Source organism: Parasteatoda tepidariorum, chromosome 4 (assembly GCF_043381705.1).
Source record: "Parasteatoda tepidariorum isolate YZ-2023 chromosome 4, CAS_Ptep_4.0, whole genome shotgun sequence".
NCBI classification, from domain to species: Eukaryota; Metazoa; Arthropoda; class Arachnida; order Araneae; family Theridiidae; genus Parasteatoda; species Parasteatoda tepidariorum.
In genome coordinates, this window is record NC_092207.1 from 1,907,670 (window position 1) to 1,924,668 (window position 16,999).

The 16,999-nt window shown below is 31.3% G+C and overlaps 1 protein-coding gene across 2 annotated transcripts in view; it reads right to left on the reverse strand.

The window, feature by feature from the left end:
- LOC107436100 (hepatocyte growth factor receptor) overlaps window positions 1-16,013 on the reverse strand; it is a 76,340-nt gene extending 60,327 nt beyond the window's left edge. The window contains exon 1 of one of the 2 annotated variants that reach the window (XM_071180429.1): window positions 15,877-16,013. The gene's annotated coding sequence lies outside the window, so the exon portion shown is untranslated. Of the gene's footprint in view, window positions 1-15,776 lie in introns of both variants that reach the window. The other variant, XM_043050122.2, reaches the window with a different exon arrangement.
- Window positions 16,014-16,999: the final 986 nt, after the last annotated feature.

Here is a 16,999-nt window from a genome sequence, read left to right on the forward strand (position 1 = left end):
CATCCGGCTTGCACCGACCACAGTGCAGACGTAAAATATCTTCATTGGTAGACGGGTCATGGGTTAGAGTCCCCTTGCCGACAAGCTAACCGTGTACGGTTTTCCTCTCCATGTAACGCGAATGTGGGTTAGTTCCATCTAAAAGTCCTCTACGAAGGCAAATTTTTCCCAATACTTGATCCAGGATTTCGCTTGTCTTCTAGATTGAGTTCAAAATTACAAGGCTACGGAGTTGAACATTAGTAGCCGTAAACCCTAAATTGGGCCGGTTGCTAACGACGTTTGTATAATAAAATTAACAAAAATACACCGAGAAAATGAGAAGAAAAAAAAAGATTAGAGAAAGTCGTTGTTCAAAAACGCGAATTACATAATTTTAAGGTTTATGGTCAGTTAACTTTGGACAGCAAACAGAGTTCTAATGCAGAGGGGGGATTCATTAGTTGACTAACAGAACAGCGTTGATTTCTTCCTGCGGAAATTTCTCCCCATTTCCTTCCTGTTCCTTTGTTTTTAGGAAGTTGTTGATTCAATCTTCCGGAAACATCGCTCGCTTTTATCGGAATAAAAACTTTTCTTGTTCTCTGAGAATGATTTTACCCAGAAAATTGACTGAAAAATTTTTATTCACCCCACTTGACGAATTTACTAGAAAAGAAACTGCTCAGAAACAGAACGGTTTTCAAGTAATTGTTCTAAAACAGCAATAATTGCAAATAACTGTTAAATAAGAAGCGCAAGAAAAGTGTTCGAAATTAACGATAATTGCAAGTTACTGATCTCATTGTTGTTATTAATAATTTTTTTCGCTTAAGTTACTTTTTTGTTTACGTATGAAAAAATATACTATGAAAGTATTAGTAAATAAAAATAAAGTATCAGTAAATGTATAAAAATAATCTCTAAATGTTAAAAAAAATTAAAATCTGAATAAATTTAACGTATGTTATAGTTTTTAAGCAGGGGGAGGGTGACTGGGTGAAAAAAGGTTGTGTACCATTAAATTAAAGTTTCAAATATGCAGTTAAACATCACACATCATGGTTTAACCCCGTTGATAACGGGGTTAAACCATGGTTAAACCTTTTCCTATATATCTTGAACAAATTTTCAATCGTTAATTAATAACATTCATTTAAGTTCAAATACATTTTTTTTTTCAACTTGCAGTGGATGACCCTTGATCTTAATACAGTTTTTTCAAATATTAATTTATTCATTAAATTAAATTCATTAATTTTAGTTTTATATGAGAGGGAAAAAAATTTAATTATTCAATAAAAAGTAACTAAAATAAAAAATTTCTTTTCTGACCTAAGTAGGAATAGACTTTAATTTTTTTTTATTTTTATTACTTGTTTTGTAGAAATTTAACAATTGTTATGTATAGAACAAATGTTAATTTTTTTTTTTTTTTTTTTTTTTTTTTTTTTTTTTACTGGTTATACTATCAGAAAATATCAACCATCTTGCTATCAAATATCAACTCAGTTTGCTTATCAACCATCAGAAAAAAATTGGTTCTTTTTGGTGAGGACGTAGACGGTAAAGATGTTAGTTTTCTCATAGATTCTTTTTGAGATGAATAATAAATTTTATTTTCATAATATTAACTTCCTTCCTTATTTTCAGTCGCTCTTTTCGAAAACCGGTTTTTACACGAGATGAGTCAACTAGAAGAGTAGTCATTTCATTTTAAATATTCGACACTGCTGTTATACTGCAACAGATAAACAAGGTTGAATGAAGGATGAGTCATTCTCATCAATAGTTCAACAACAATTTTTTTTCTTCTTTTTTCTTCCTTTGAACTGATGCCATTTTGAACAGAAATGTTAGTAAGATTGATGGTAAATAGGAAAAGAAAAAAGAAAAATAATTTGAAGTTCACGGTAAAAAGCTTTTCACACTGTATACTTTTTATTAAAAATCTTAAGCAGGTCAAACATTTTTATTTTAAAATTCGAATGATTATAAACTTATCGTTCTACAGTCAAACCCCGCTATAGTGAATATGGTTTATAGTGAACTCCCGGATATAGTGAACGAAATATTCGCTCCCCTGCCTTGCTATACAAATATAATATTTTTTGTGGATATAGTTAAACCAAAAGAAGAGAGGAAATTGGATATTATGAACTTTTTTCTGTCTTCAACTGATTTTTTTCTTCATTTTTTGGTAATTTTGAAATTTCTACATAAAATACACACATATTTTTAGAACCATCTATTGAGTGAAATGTAGCCATAAGCATTTTTTCATGTTTTGCTTCTTCTATCTCAGTTTCCTATCTCTAAATAAAGGTCATCCCTAAATGTTTTTTTACGCAAGACGAAGAGAAATAAAAGTTAACGCATTTTTTTTACTACATATTGTTTAATCATTTTTGTATTTCTTTTATGGGTCATTTATTTAAATAATGTATAATAAATGGGAGCAGTTCGGAAAAATGAGTTAAAATTGTTTGGATATAGTGAACTCCCGGTTACAGTAAACCGAAATTTCAGCAACGAAATTTCTAACTATTTTTCTATTCGTTTAAGAATTTTAATTAAAACGAAACACTTCATCATCATATTTTTCACACCAGCTGTTCGCACGGGATGAACAGGGCGGGGGAAAAAAAAGAGGGTGAATAATCAGAACTGGCCCAGTAAGCACACNTTTCGGTGATCAATTGATCCTATTCGAGGTCTCAAAAGCTTTTCTATTCCGCGGTCACCGTGAAATCCCCTTCTTGTCTTCATATTTGATGTTTCTTCCTCATTTTTTGTTAATTTTGAAATTTCTACATAAAATACACACATATTTTTAGAACCATCTATTGAGTGAAATGTAGCCATAATCATTTTTTCTTGTTTGATTCTTCTATCTCAGTTTCCTATCTCGAAATAAAGGCCATCCCTAAATGTTTTTTACGCAAGACGAAGAGAAATAAAAGTTAACGCATTTTTTGTTACTACATATTGTTTAATCATTTTTGTATTTCTTTTATGGGTCATTTACTTAAATAATGTATAATAAATGGGAGCAGTTCGGAAAAATGAGTTAAAATTGTTTGGATATAGTGAACTCCCGGTTACAGTAAACCGAAATTTCAGTCCCTTGACGGTTCTCTATAACGGGGTTTGTGTAATGTAATAATATTCTAACACTTTTTCTATTCGTTTAAAAATTTTAATTAAAACGAAACACTTCATCATCATATTTTTCGCACCAGCTGTTCGCACGGGATGAACAGGGCGGGGGGAAAAAAAGGGGGTGAATAATCAGAACTGGGTAACAATATAAATTGTTGATCAAAACTTAACCTACACAACTGAAGACCGTAGTGGAAGTACAAGGTAAATAACAATTTTATGGGAATTAATGAATCAGAGAAAAAAAAAACATACAGTGGTTGCATCAATATGGGAATGTTCAATGTAACAGAATTGTTTTGACATTCAGTTAAATTTAAAGATAACTAATCAACATTAGCTTTTAGTATGCTTGAACGATTTTTATTTCAAATTAGGTAGTGGTAAATAAAGTTAGGCAAAGAATCCCGCCTAAGAAATTAGTAAAAAAAATAATAGTTCGGAAACTACTTTTCCTCCCCATACCCTTTAGACAATTGTTAATTTATACTTCATTTATTATTGTATTTATACTGCATATGATATGAAAAAATATCTAATTACATATGAACAAATATTTCATTACATAAATCGTGTTTATCGAATCAAATATTTAGTAAATGGATGTAATTATTAGAGTGGTGCTTTTTTATCTGTCATTATTTTTCGTCGTTCAATCTCTTTTAAACGATTCATTGCGTAAAAATTCAAATTTTAAAATGAAAAGAAGAGGAAAATAAACTAACTAAAAAAAGTTTAAAAAAATTCAATTCGTCAAGCACACAAATCATTATTCCATTGTAAACGATTCCTCGTTCACCTTCCATTAATTGGAACGTACAAGTAAAAAGACAGAGAGAAGAACGAGGATATGAAGAAGAAGAAAAAATAGTATTTGGTGAATGGTCGACTGAAAAAGAGTGACTAAATTGTTCTCTTTTTCACAAGAATTCTTTTTACCTTTATTTATTTACTAGCTGAATACCCGTTCTTCGTACGGAATAAAAAAAGCATCAACTAATCAGTACTGAACACCCCAACAAAGTCATGCACAAAACTTTCAGACAAATACCGACACAAATAATCAATTTAAAATGATTCCACTTTTATTTATTGGTTACCCTTCTCGGTTACTTCACTTTATTGGATTAAGCACAGTTTTAGCCTATTTAAATAAAGATTATCTGGAATAATACTGTCTCTCAAGGCTAATACTTGAAACAGCCACGCTAATTTCTCCTCTAATTATTCAATCTATATAATAATTGTATAATAAAAAATATGACATAATTACTCAGCTGTAATCGTGGCACTAAATTTACTTTAAAATACTTATATAAGAGAATATCTATTAAAATACACCAATTTGAGAACTAACCAGTTACTTTTAGAAGAAAATCACGAAAACCTCCCACGGCTAGCCTGACTCATACCCATGATCCGTGTGAGCGGAATTTGCATCGACGAGCTATCGTACCCGAGTCACCTCATTTGAAGCCATCCCATCAATTTATTAGTAGACTTTTACGCACATAATATTTTTTTTCAAAAATTTAATAGAAATAATAGCTTGAAAACCATTGTGAAATTACAGGGTGATGCGCCCTGTTTTAAAGTAGTTGTGGCCACTGATGATCTAGAAAAGAACTCCACGGTATAAATTGACAAACAGGTTAGCACGACTTTTCATAGTTTCGAAAATAACATATTATGATGTTAATAATTAAAGAATTATGTTGCACCAAGTTTTTCTTTTTCCATAACAAATGTTCGACGTGTTGCTTCACGACAAACGAAACATCTAAGCTATAATGAAGTCCTTTACCACCGAGATTTCACACTAACAACCTATTTAATGATTTGTTAAACGGTCATTGACTGCCTAAGATTAAGGATGATTTTTCTTTCCGACAACAACAAGAAACGGGCCACTGATGATGCTTATTTCAAAGTTTACTAATTTGTAAATGACCGCTCCTACAGATTCCCAGTAGATCACTGAAAGCGACGGTGTTCAGTGAGCGGGTTGGTGACCACTTGGATCAGCCTTCGTAGGTAAGAGATACCGGTTAAACTGCTCTGTCGTCAAGTGCAAGTCGTCGAGTTAGAACCGCTCAGGGGATAGACCTTTCAATGAGGTGAACTGGGTTCGAATCCCAGCGATGAATAGTCGATACGAATCCACATCCGGCTTACACCGACCACAATGCTGACGTTAAATATCGTCAATGGTAAATGGATCATGGGTTAGAGTTCCCTTACCGCCAGGCTAACCGTGGGAGATTTCCATAGTTTCCCTCTCCATGTAACGCAAATGCGGGTTAGTTGCATCAAAAAGTTCTCTACTCCCAATGCTTGATGCAGGAGTTCCCTTATCTTCTGGGTCCTTGGGATTGAGTTTTAAATTATAATGCTACGGAGTTGAACATTAGCAGTCGTAAACCCAAAAATTGGACCAGCTGTTCAATGACGGTTATAAAGTATAAAGTTACAAAGGTAGTCGAGCTACCAAAGATGGGTTAGCCTCCCCTCCGAAGAGGATCAGAATTGTTGATGGCATGTCTTCCTCAGGTTTGTTTCTCCACACATTCACCAAGAGTCCATTGTGCAGCTCTTATGCGGACCCGAATAAAGTACTGCTACAAAATTGTAGCATTATTAATTAAAATTTTTACTATTGGATAATGGACAAAAAATATTATTAGAAGGAAAAGCAAATTTTGTTGGCAGTAATTATATTTTATAGCACTGAAATATCAGTAGCAAAAATCTGATAAGAACATCTCTGAACATTTGTCAAGTAAGGAGGGAAAAAAAAAGTATCTACCTATTTCTAAAACGAAACAGCAAAAAATGTTTGATAGAAGAAGAAAAAAAAAACTGAATGACACGTTGGAGTGAAGTCCTATTTTTATGTCCTTTTAAGTGGCTATTCACTCCTAGTGCGATATCCGACACAAAATGGCATTCTCCCACGCACAATCTCACGCTCTCCGTACTCTTTCATAAACACAAAACACTTCAAGTGTCCATCAGGCAATGTTGCCACTGCCATAAACGAAATTATACACCACAGACATTTATCGTTTTGTGCCCAGGAAGGTGAAAATGCTCGAGAAGAGTTATTGTAAATGCGAAAATTCATTATTTAAATAAATTTATGAGTGCATGCCAACATTCCACAACTAAATCGTGAATCCTTTTTAATTTATTGCATTCATTCACTGAAAAGGATGTAGCATTCCGTTTGAATGCTTTCTGGAAGTCGAGACAGTGACAACACTCTTAAATTTTCTACGAGACTTTTAAAAGGGACAAAGAGTTGGAAAAAAAAAGTCACCTTAAAGAATTTTTTTTTCTACAGATCGAATTTTCTCCTACTGGGAGCCATTCTTAATGATTTTATGAGAAGACCTCAACTATGCAAATTGATTTCTACTGACTATTAATTAAGTTACGTATTCAAACACAAAGAAGATTTTTTTTTTTTTGAAGAGTTAGTACGTTTTCATCACCCTAAATAACTTTAGTTCTAATGATAGGACTTTTCCCAACTAAGTGCTTCACTTAATGATTTTAAAAGTAGAATTCAAATACACTAATTTATTTGCACTCACTATTAATTAAGTCACGAAATCCATGACAAAAACGTTCTTTCCCTTAATGAACATACCCTTATTTTTCCAACGGGTTTGGATTTTTAATTATCAAAATAAGAGATGGGAAGTCGCTGCAATCTGGGGAAAAAAAATGATCCCAGTAGCAGCAGAAAAAAGCAGTCCGAAGATTAGATACCAAATATGTTAATATCACATTTTTGCCAAAAAACTTTTTTTAGAAAATAAAAATAAAAATTGCCCATATGTTGGTTTCTCCGAAGATAAATTCCTAATGAAAAAGAATTTCGTATAATATTTTATTGTTATTTTTTTTATTGTTTATTATTCCGAAAAAATATATTTGTATACCGAGGTCATTTTCAAAATAGAGAAACATATAGAAAAAAAAATTCTTAAAAAAAAATTATTCGTATTACTAGCTATACAAATTCCAGCAGCAATTGGAATGTTTCTTGACATCAAATCAGCAATGCACTTTTTTTAATTTGGAACATAAAATAATAAATAAATAAAATATTTAATACCTGTTTCAAATCATTATCTTATTTATAATTAATTTTTTACTTTATCCATCTTTAAATTATTACGAATCAATTAAGAATAATGAATTTTTTTAAAAAATAAAAATTTAAAAAAATCGTAACAGAGTGGAAAAAATCCTGGGGCAACATATAACTGTTTGATTTTTTACTCGAAAATAATTTCAAAACTAAATATTAGATAAGCTTTGTTTCACAACAGACAGTTTTCACAATTAGATAGATTGAAATAATTATGTTCAATAAACAGTTGGTTTAATTGTAGTTGAATAAGAGGCAAAAAAAAAAGGTGGGGACATAGCAATTTCAATGTAACTGACATATTAAAAAGCTATTACACAGGCATTATTTTTTAAAATACTGATTTCTATGGATCACAATATTTATTAAACACATATAGCACATTGATTTGAATGTTTAAAAATGTTATAATTTTTATTTTGGCAAATAAAATTACTTAAAGTCATGGGACATCAAAAGTGCAATCTTTTTGAAAATAATCCACATTTATAATTTATATTTAAAGAAAAAAAAAAACACTTTGCAGAATATTCTTAAGATAAACAAAAAATGAAAATACCAACAAAATGGAAATTATTATTGTTTCCTTCCAATGTTTACTTGAGAAGAGGAAGGGAGGAGTGTGTCAGTGCAGATAAACATTCTTTTTTATCTCTAATTCAAATTTCTCTTCTTCTTCATCTCCAAGAAAAGCAGACCTGCACTCAAGATAACGACAGGAAGTTCTTTTCAGTCTCGGATTTGGAAGAGAATGAAAAATACACATTTCCATACCAAAAATTTTCTTTTGCACGAATTTTTTTTTTCTCGCATCGTAATAAAAATATTAAAAAAAGTTTTAAAAAAATTTTAATAGTGCAGTCTGACTTCTATTTAACGAACTTCAATATTGCGAATTCCTCTATTTCGAAATTTTTTTTAGGACTTTTTGGAAATTTCTTCGTAAAATAACTTCCAAATAGCGAAGTGAATTTCTATTTAACGAACTTTTCTTTGAGGTTCACTTTCCCTATTTCCCAAAATATTTAAAAACATTTGAAACTTGTTAACGCATTTTATGGGGTAAATAACCTTGAATTGTTTTACACAGACACTTCACTTATAGCAGGGGTCTGTTTAGAAGAAATTTGGGTCCGTTAACGGACCCTTCACAAAATATCTTTTTATAAAAACGGACCATCACAAAATATCTTTTCATAAAAACGGACCCTTCACAAAATGATTTTTCTTTTAATCGGACCCTTCACAAATTTGTTTATCTTCATTATTATTTTGTTAATCGAATAAACCCTTTCCAGGGCAGAAAACAAGAAAGATGGATGTAAACGAATTAAGTTTTGTCTTCGGCAGACGATTCTTCCATTATTCGTCCGAAATGAATATTCTGCGTTTAGCTTGTATAGGCTAAATACCAAATATTCGTATGTTGCATCTCTAAATTTAGTAGCAGCTATTGCTGTTTATTTTTTAAATTTTAATTTTTTTAATTATAATTTTACAGTGTTGAGCATAATCTTGTATGTCTTTACAATTTAAATACTCCTTGAAAAAGTTTTTTTTGTTGTAATAATGGACCCTATTTGCACAAATTCATAAAAGCGGACCCTGGCTGAAAGAATGTGAGTAATTTTTTTCACAATTTCACGAAAAACGGACCTTTCACAAAATGTCTGAACAGACCCCTGCTTATAGAGAAAGCTCTAAAATCCCTCTTTGTTTGCATTTCAAACGAAAAGCTAAGATAAAATTAACGGATTTTATTTAATTTAACATCTGTAGTAATGTATGTTACTTTTATAATAAAAGCAGCCATAATTTTTATACATGAATTTAGCCTTTTTTAGTTGAAAATGTATATAGCATGTACTGGATAATGCTTTGCTATATTCTTGCTTTCCATACAGATTTCTTTAATGGTTAAGATTTATAAAATAAATTGTAGATACCAGTATATAAGATGTATCCATCGCTATTTTAATTATGTCTAGTGTTAATGAATTTATAACCTGTTTTGTGCTGTTTAAGTTTTTCAAACGGTGATTTTCTATTTAACGAATTTCCATATAACTTATTATTGGGATTTAGCGACTTCAGGTCTGACTGTATTTATCTTAAAATAAAATGAGCGCATTTCGTTTAACGCAACATTGATGGGTGCCATTCTAAAAAATTTTAAAGAATGAACTTATTTGTTTGACCAATTAACAATGTCAAATTCAGGGTCAAAAAAATTAACTTCATTTAACTTCAGCCAGCAGGTCAAAATGTTGGAAAGAAATGAAAACTGAAACAAATTTAGATAACAATAAGTACAAATTTTGTTTAAGCAAGCAGTCTGTTTATTTAAACCAGTTCTTTCACAGCATTGCGATATCATTGCTCGATTATTTCGCAATAATTATGAAAAATAACAATGTTTAATATTTTATTTTTTAAAAAGAAATAACTATTACATTAAGGAAAAAGGTATTCTTACTACCAAACATATTTTACGTCAGCACTGCGGTCGGTGCAAACCGGATGCGGAATTCGTATCGAACAGCCATCTCTGGGATTCGACCCCGGTTCACCTCATTGGAAGGCGAATGAGCCATAAAGGCTCGATAAAAATATTTGCCAATATGTTTTCCAAGCTGGAATTTCATTTTATTTTCACCAGCGTGTCCCCCCCCCCTTTTTTTTTCAAGATTTTTATAGTGCTAGGAAGTTCCTGCTCCCCTGCTTACTTGAATTTCATTAATCTTAATTTTTTTTCTCTTAACAATCGCGACGTAATTTTTTTCATATATTTATTTTTATTTTATAAAGAAATCATTTTGGTGTTATGAAATAAAGGATTATTGAAATTTTATGAAAGATTTTTTTTTAAATATGTTAATCATAACAAAATGAATGATTACCAGCATGAGAAGAAAAAAAAATCACTTGTACTTGAAAAATACATATTTAAACTGAGGAATATAAAATTTGCGATATTTGCGTTTTTCTGATTAAATTTTTTGTTATTACTACTCAGGGGTCTGTTTANTTTGCACAAATTCATAAATGCGGACCCTGGTTGAAAGAATGTGAGTAATTTTTTCACAATTTCACGAAAAACGGACCTTTCACAAAATGTCTGGACAGACCCCTGCTACTACTGTCATCACTAAAAAAAATTTGTTGCTTGCGTTTTTTTTTTATTTAAACTGTATTAATATACGAACTATTTATTGTGGTGGAACATTATGTATCGCAGTATAATTTTCTTTTTATCAACAGAGAATTTTTTGTCAGTTAAATGACCTGTTAATAAAATCAACGGTGGTTTTAATATTTTGCTACTGCATTAATTCATAGCCTTTTTTTCCCTTCTTGTCATTTACGCCCTTCATTCGTTTTCTTTATCAAGAATCATTCACGGTAGTTATTGCAATTGCTTTTGTGATGCTAATTCTAAAGAACACGTTTTGAAAATTTAACAATAAATCTTAGAAATAAATATGCGTAAAATACAACTAGAGCACCAATTGCAAAAAAATTTTTGCAACGTGATGAGAAGCAAAAGTAGATGACAATTTTCAATTTTAAAAATATATATATATATATTTCTTTTCTGGAAACTACAACATACTATAAAAAGTTTGTTTCATGCGAGGTTTAAAAAATTCCAACGCAATTACACTAAATGAGTGCAAGTGACAAAACGCGTAATCTAACAAATCCTAAAAATAGTTTTTGAATTACGTATGAATTTGTCTACGAAATGACCTAGTCTACGAAATGACTTTGTCTTCGAATCGACCTTTTTGACAAAATGACTCTCTTGACGAAATGTCCCTGTGGATGAAACGACGCTTCGATAAAATGACCCTGTCGACGAAATGGTGTCGATGAAAGGGCCTGTCGATGGAGTAATAGTCTCTGAAACGAATGCCACCTCAGGCAAACCCAGAGTAAGACATGAAGTTTACATTGCTGGAAAAAGAATTATAAATAAAATTATAAACTACAAAAAAGCGAACAAATTATTGAATTTCCCCAATGAGGAATATCCTAAATTATTTCATAATTTGTTTTTTATTTAAAACATTTCTTTTCCCTTCATGGCTTACTTCAGGTTCGACTGAACTCACTTCCTTTAAATTTTAAATGGTTTATTGGTGGTGAAACAGAATTTGCGGTTTCCTCCGTGGTTCAGCGTCCTCTTTACTGTTGCCAGCTCGAGTCGGGCAGCAAACATTGCTTCAGCAATGAGAGGGTTGCAAAAAACCCGGGTTTTTCTGGGTTTTATTGGGCTTTTCTGGTCTTTTAATGTTTCATTAGGTATTTTTTTTTCTTTCAAAAGAGGGGACAGGGATAAGTACCTTATTTTAAAAACGCTTATTTTAATATTTTTAATTAAGTTAAATCTTATGAATTCACTTAACGTATGGGTAATTAAAGTGTAATTAATAATTAATACAAATAAATTGGTGCAAAAATCTGAATAAAGTTTCTTCTTACATCACGGTGCAAAATGTTATATGTACTCACATACATAATGCATTTGAGCACAGGATTACTTTTTATTGATATTTTAATCCTAAAAAAAATATTTGAGGATTTTATTTTTTTGCATAGAAAGCGAATCAAAGACATTGACTAATCAATGGCCATACAGTGAAATCTAGCAATTTGACCTTCTAGTCTCCAAACACAGTGTTTTCCTCATAGGTTCATTTTTTTTAGACTAGACTACATATATATTTCAATAGAATAGCGCTTAAATATAACAGAAGATAAAAAAGAAATCAATTTTGGAAAAGTCCAGTGAAACCCACTTTAGGGTAAGTTTTACTCCAGTAAAACTCACCCTAAGCTTTTCATAGTGGGTTTTACTGGGTAGAGGTTTTTTGCAACCCTGAATGAGGTAGAAACTTTTAACCTGTCAAGAAGAAAAAAAAATTCTTGGATGAAATGTAATGAAAATTAGTTTATTTCACCATCTTTTTTTTTTTATTTTTTACACGTTATAAGTTTCTACCTCATTGCTCAAAAAATACTTGCGTACGACTCGAGCTGGCTCCACCCACTAGCACGTTACACCACTGGATTTGAGGGAGAGAATATAATTTCTTCAAAAGACTCCTGACACGCATTTATGTATACACTTTACATTGCTAACCAGGAACTATCTGAGCATGCAATGTAAATTTTTCGATGTAATTTGTTTTGATAAATCCAGAGACAATCAAACTAATACAGCCAAATTATTAGACGTACTCTAAGATTCTATGTAAAATCTTAATTATCAGGTGATACTATACAGCTGTATTGTTTTTACGTGACAGAAACCGGTTAACACTTGTTTACGTTAGCAGGGGTCTGTTTAGAAGAAATTTGGGTCCGTTAACGGACCCTTCACAAAATATCTTTTCATGAAAACGGACCCTTCACAAAATATTTTAGCTTAAAAACGGACCCTTCACAAAATATTTTAACTTAAAAACGGACCCTTCACAAAATGATTTTTCTTTTAATCGGACCCTTCACAAATTAGTTTATCTTCATTATTATTTTGTTAATCGAATAAACCCTTTCCAGGGCAGAAAACAAGAAAGATGGATGTAAACGAATTAAGTTTTGTCTTCGGCAGACGATTCTTCCTTTATTCGTCCGAAATGAATATTCTGCGTTCAGCAGTATAGGCTAAATACCAAATATTTGTATGTTGCATCTCTAATTTAGAAGGAGCAATTGTTGTTTATTTTTTAAAATTTAATTTTTTTAATTACAATTTTACAGTGTTGAACATAATCTTGTGTGTCTATACAATTTAAAAACTCCTTGAAAAAAATTTTTTTTTGCAATAACGGACCCTACTTGCACAAATTCATAAAAGCGGACCCTGGTTGAAAGAATGTGAGTAATTTTATCACAATTTCACGAAAAACGGACCTTTCACAAAATGTCTGGACAGACCCCTGATCAGTCTAATAATATGACCAGTGACTGTAGGTAGAAGCGTTTTATGTTCAAAACGTACAAGTTTGTACGTGATATCGTACAAGGGTTTTATTTACTCATTTGGTATTGCTTCTTCTGCATATTTTTTTTTTCACTCTTAACTGAATGAGTCTATACACGAGTCAATATAACGAATATTTTAAAAGTTTCGAGCGGTTTCATTGATAAAAAGTTCTATATTTGACAAGACGTAGTACATTTTTTTACTATGGGCTACCTGAACATATTGAGGATATTTTTTCGATAAAATTTTTGTAAATAAAATTAAATGCAATAAAATTCGAGTTGATGGAATAAATAGCCTCTATACCGTGATCCGTCTACCACTGAGGATATTTCAAGTCAGTAGTGTAGTCTGCGAGCTGGGTGCAGAATTCGTATAGACCCAGCCATCGCTAGGATTAAAACCCGGGTCACCTCATGGGGAGGCGAGCGCTCTATCCCCTGAGCCACCACGGCCAAGCCTAAGTATTAGACACCAATTTTAATTTCACTTCCGTTTGCCAATTTTGAATTTCTGAACACCATGTAAAAGTTATACCCATGTGCTCTGCCGAGCATGAAGCTAATTTTTATACCTAGATGAAAAAGTTAATAGGTTGCAAAAGTAACTGCATTCATTGTTTATACCATAGTTTTTACTATATTTGAAGCATAAAATAAACAATTGTAAGCAAATTGTATAAAATCCAGGGCAGAGTTTGGGAACAGTTAGCATTATTAAATAGCATTAACAAGATTCGTTGCAATTAATACTTCAAATTTTTAATGAAAAAAAATGATTTTTGATGCAGCAGAATTCGATGAGAAGTACGAAATTAACTCAAATTACCATTTTCAGTGTTTTTTAATGATATTTTGTCTGACTTATACACCTTCTCGTACAAACACAATTAGGAATGAAATGTTACAGGGAATGGAAAGAGTTCAATATTCATTTATCAAAACATTGCGTTCTTCATAGTTGTGCGAAAAAAGCATTTCTTTACTTATTTATTTTCAATTTGTGGAAAAATGGTCCAAATATTAAAAAAAATACACATAATTTTTTTTTTGAGGGGGGGGGGGTTAACATAGGTAGTAATGCAATAGCTACTGCCGAAATTTTTTGCCATTTTCATTAAAGTGCATTAGACATTCACAAATATTCATCCTAATTTTGAACATTGATCTTTGTCGATCAGGAAGGCCTGTAATGAAAAAAAAAAAAAAAATGGCAGGCGGAGGTGCTGTCTCACTCGCCTAATGATGCGCTTTTGGATTTTCATTTACTCCGATCAATGGCTGAGTGGCAAAAATTTGTTTGAAGGATGTCCAAAATATCATCTATAGATAATCTATTTAAAAACAGTTTTTTTCTATCTAGCAGGGAGAGTTGTACCCTCTAGAGACGGCAGAACAAGAGGATTACATCACAGATTAAAAACAAAAACTTGTTTTGTTAAAATGTATTGTTTGAATTTAATGTTTAAAAAAATTAACATTACTTTGCGGTCCTTATATGTTTGAAGCATTTTCGTGCAAAAATGTCTGAAATGAGTAAATTGGTACTGCAATTAAATTCAGAATTTATTTATGCAATAGAAACTCATGCATAAAAAGAGACTAAAATTACTAAACAAGTTAAAAAAATTTAAAAAGCAAATATGAGCTTAGCAATATGAGCAAATATGAGCTAATATTTGCAATAATAAATTATAGTAGTAAATCTAAAATTATAAATCTTTATTTACTCATTTTTATTATTATTTTTTTCATACAGTTTAAAAATTTATTTCACTGCGACTAAAGAAGTTAAGAATTTAAATAATAATGATAGTAACAAAATACTAAAACTTCAATGCAAGCATCTTGAGTACCCTGCTCGATATCTCTCTCCAACTCCCAGAACAGCTATCGCACCTCTCTTACCTTATTCTCTCATTTTACCGCTCTAAAACAATGAATACATACAGACATTGCTTCATAAAAGGAACTTCAATTTTAAAATGTACAGATTGATAAATTCTTTAAACTTTTGCTTATGTTTCCCCTCTTCAGCTAGTGTAACTTAGCCTAGTCACACTATATTGTATAAGCAACGCGCATGTTATAGGTCATGTTACAATTTTTTATTTTCGGTCCCTAACTGCGTTACATTAGCGAGTATGACAATATTAATAATGAGATGGTATTTATTTTGATTAAAAAAATTTAAACAAACTCAATAAGAATATTTTATTTGTTGATTATAAATATTTTTATTAAAACCAAAATGTGTGATGTCACGCTTTTTGTCACCCCATCCTTTCCCACTGTCAATGTCCTGTTATTATTTTAGCAGTCAAAATTTTCAACAAAATAGTAATGTCACAAGACAAAGCGCAATTACAATACACACTGCCTCTTTTACCCAAACAAGTTGGTAAAGGAACCTTTTCTCTTTGAAAGAATGGTTGAAAAAAAGAGGAAAAAAATAATTACGTCTACAATAATAAATATTTCTTACCTCTTATGTGCTTTTTAATCCTTTGTAGTAACTATTGATCATTTCATGAAGAGCACATATTTTGCATGGTTGCGTATAAAAATGCTATTTGTTCACTCACCTGTTGAGTCATTTTACGAACTCCATATTCAGAACGTCATAGGAATGCCTCAAAGCGGATTGGACTAAACATCGTGACGTAGAGAAAGACATTTTTCGACTTCATTCACTGAAGGCTTCATAGAAAACCGGAATTCTCGTCAAGTCACGGTCAAATCACGTTTTCCCTCGGTCAACTAAAAGGCGTTCCTGTGTAAATTAAAAGCGCTTTAAAAAATATGTGTTCTATCAGTGTTATTTCACTTCCTAATTATCGCTATTTTTGAGTAACAAAACCATTTTAGAACACTGATTATCGGAGGACTTAATTCATAAACAATATAAAATTATAGTTGGCAATTTTTTTTTCTGTATAAAGCTAAATAAACTCTCCCTGTTTATATTATTATTTTATACAAAGTCATTTTTATCTGTAATTCAACAGTTACTTTTTAAATTCTAATTAAAATAATTTTTAAAAAAATAAAAATTTAAAAAAAGGACATCGTTTTACAAGAAAAGCAAAAAATAGAATATTGAGTATAACTTACAAGAATCGAGTTTGTGTAATTTAATTTTCCAGGCATTATGATCATTTAATATTACTTTTATCGTAAAATGTGTCGCAGGAATATATAAATCAGAGGTTTATTTGATGTTATTCGAACCACCGACTTTTCCTCCGCTTTCTTTAAAACTTTTATAAGAAGTTCTTGCATCACACTTTACGATAAAAATCACATAAAATGATCATAATATCTGTACGTGCAATTAACTCTTTGTTCGTTCAAATAGGGCTATTAGATAGCAAATATCAGTGATGTCATCTTTAAAATATTTGTTAAAATATAGTTAAATTCAAAATAATGACCAACTCTTAACCAATCAGGATTCGTTTTTCGCTCATCCCGCTCGAACGGTTCTTCGTAGAATGTTTTAAAACCGACATTGACCTTCCTCGTACTTAAAACTATCTGAAAGCCAAATTCCATAGCTTTCGGTAGAAGGGTTAAGGAGTTTATAAAGGACAAACAGGCATTATATATATTGTTGTTGTTACTTTACGTCGCACTAGAGCTGCACAATGGGCTATTGGCGACGGTCTGGGAAACATCCCTGATGATGAGCTTCTCACGAATCCTCAC